Consider the following 3,162-nt stretch of genomic DNA (forward strand, 5'->3'; position numbering starts at 1 on the left):
GAAGAACTCATTGTGCTTTATTTTATTTGAAATTCTCATAATCTTAGTGGTCAGTAGCTTCTGAATGGCATAGTTAAACAATATACTTAAGACAGTCCACAGCAAGCTCATACCCCTCAGAAAACAGCCTCGGCTCCTTCCATATTGCATTGCCCAGCCAGACTTCCAGAGCCTGGGACCTACTGGGCTATAGAAATAGATATCTTAGTATAATGAGCTGAATAAACCCCTAGCATACCCATGGTCTATTCTTTTTGCTTTAAAAAAAAATGTAAGGCTGGTGAGATGGCTCAGTGGGTAAGAGCACCCGACTGCTCTTCCGAAGGTCCAGAGTTCAAATCCCAGCAACCACATGGTGGCTCACAACCACCCATAACAAGATCTGGCGCCCTCTTCTGGAGTGTCTGAAGACAGCTACAGTGTACTTACATATAATGAATAAATAAATCTTTAAAAAAAAATGTATTAAACCAAGCACTTCCCCAGGTGCTGGTCACAGAGAAAACCCAGTGTTGCTGTTGGGATCCGAGCCCTGTGGGTCCTGTGGTTCTGCTTCTCGTCCCCCTCTCCTGCAGTCATACGGTGTAGAGCTCATAAACCTTCTTTACCCAGCACACCAGGGCAGCCAGGGCTACTGTGCTGTGCAGTCCCTTTCTGTGCAGGTCGCCATCTGGAACCAGCAGCGCTGGTGTAGAGGTGAGCGCGTGCAGAGACCGACTGGACAGTTTGTACGCATCATACTACAGCTGGTACTTGTAGCCAGGGCCAAACTGCCAGGATATCCTATAGAGGGTCCATCAGTGGACAGGAAGATGTAGTGGAAGTGATCCAGGGACAGTGCCAATGGGGTGAAGAGGCAGGCAGTACCCGTTAACACGGCCATCTTGTGCAGGCAATTGTCTATGGTGATCCAGCGTGCTGTCTCATCTCCAGTTCGGGTGGGCTCTATCACAATGTACGCGCATTGGGCTTCCAGAACCTGCTCCAGCTCACACTCACACTGGCCCCGGGTGTTCTCCTCACTGTAGATTTCATGCACTATGTAGCAGCCTGCAGCTGGGAGCTGTGGCCACCCAGACCCAGAAGCCTCCTTCCCTACGGGGCCATCTTGGAGACCCTAATTATATCTTAAGGAGATGGTGAATACACAGAAAGGGGTAACAAAGACACCCCCCAGAGACAGATCACTTTATTAGTTTTCATTTTTTTTAATGATAATGAACAAAAACCTACAGCTGCTGAGAGACATTTGCTTATTGAAAAAAAAAACAAAAACAAAAAAAAAAACCAAAAAACAAAAACCTGCTGAACTAAACCAGCCTGTGTATATTAGGGATGTCTGAACCTCAGAAGGGAGGGAAGGAAATGTGCTGCATTGGGAAGAGGTTTTGCCTTTGTTTCAAAGGGAGAATGAAAGCTACGATTCCATAAACATCAGACTTGACTGGAGCGTCCCCCGGAAGATCCTGACTGAAGAGAGGAAGAAATCAAGACGACCAACAAAGCAAGTAAAGCCCGTGCTGGTCCTGTGACGTGGGAGCAGCTCCGAGACTCCAGCCAGGACTTCAACTAAGCATGGCCAATACATTGTGTTGGCTACAGAATCCCCAGGACTTGTCATCCTATCCTTTCAAAGGGCATGGGTGAAAATGTATACTATAGTTTGGTTATATAGTCTGAACTAACTTAGGAAGAAAGGCAGATGCCTTACCCCCTCAAAACAACAAAAAAAAGGGCAGAAAATCATCTTTAACGGATCTGTGCACACTGCACATTTCATACATGCATTAATGCAGAAATGTATATTACCTACTAAAGTGTCTATGTTGACGACACCAATGAAGTTAAAATGGCCCTGACAGGATTCACCTTGAAGATGCTACAAAGGATGCTGAGACGCTGAGACATGTTTATTCCACCATCCTGCCTGACCCTACCACAGACTGCCTCAGTGCCGTTTACTTAAAATTCTAGAACGTCTTCAAAATGACTAGCTAGATTGTCCAGCATCACAGACTATTCCAGCCAGGACTTCACTTAAGCCCTGTGCTTTACAACACAGAGAGACTGAACAACAAATGGGCAGCTAGCTTTCTTAATGCTGGTCAATATCCCAATTTTCATTGGCTCCCAAAAGAAAACAACTCCTCCAGACACCAGGAAGTGGTTTTAAGAGAATGACACACCCGGCACTTGGTCCCAAAGAGCAGGGTGGATGGTTTGTGGTCATTTGGTGGGTGAATTGTTAATGGTCTTGATTATGGAGGAAACAAAATAGGGAGGTTAGATTCAGGGATTCCTCTTTCCCTTTCTCCTTTCTCTAGCCTTCTTTTTCTCCTATCTAATGCTAAAAAAAAAAAAAAAAAAGGTAGAGGCGACGGGATAAAAGAAAAAGGGGGATATAGGAATTATAAGGGTAGATTATTGAATCTACTTTTAAATTAAAGAGCATTAACAAGCCAGATATTTTACATTTAGTATGGACTTACTATATTAATACAAATTTAAGATTATATCTTGTGTGCTGGAGAGATGACTCAGTGATTAAGAGCACTGACTGCTCTTCCAAAGGTCATGAGTTCAAATCCCAGCAACCACATGGTGGCTCACAACCATCCCTAATGAGAAACAAATTAAGAACCTATGGGCCAGAGCGAACTGGGACTCAGAGCAAGCGGGGCCAGAGCAATAGGGAGAAAGGGAAGGGGGGAGATTATATCTTGTTGCTGCATACTGTATATAAGTTTCAACTCTTGTTTAAGGTGTTGCACCTGCTACAACTCATTAAAAATATTCAAGTTTCAGCCCCTTTGAGAACCGTTTATGATAACTAAGAAGCGCAAGTCAACTGGATTTATCGGTCAAGTTAGATGCTAGTTTAGTTAATTATAGAAATAAGCTCTCTTTAGCTCCCTAAGATGTTTTCAAAGTTAAGCAGGTAGTAGAGAGAGACAAGCAATCCAGATACACTATAGGTAGATGGTCTTCAAAAACCTCAGAGATCGCCGGGCGGTGGTGGCGCACGCCTTTAATCCCAGCACTTGGGAGGCAGAGGCAGGTGGATTTCTGAGTTCGAGGCCAGCCTGGTCTACAAAGTGAGTTCCAGGACAGCCAGGGCTATACAGAGAAACCCTGTCTCGAAAAACAAAACAAAACAAACAA

At 44.5% G+C, this 3,162-nt stretch overlaps 1 pseudogene; it reads right to left on the minus strand.

The window, feature by feature from the left end:
* Window positions 1-575: 575 nt before the first annotated feature.
* Window positions 576-1,908, minus strand: LOC110306599 (transmembrane protein 11, mitochondrial pseudogene; annotated as a pseudogene).
* Between the last annotated feature and the right edge of the window lie 1,254 nt (window positions 1,909-3,162).

The sequence above is a fragment of the Mus caroli genome, unplaced genomic scaffold, assembly GCF_978045245.1.
Source record: "Mus caroli unplaced genomic scaffold, Mus_caroli_1 scaffold_14, whole genome shotgun sequence".
Lineage (NCBI taxonomy): Eukaryota > Metazoa > Chordata > Mammalia > Rodentia > Muridae > Mus > Mus caroli.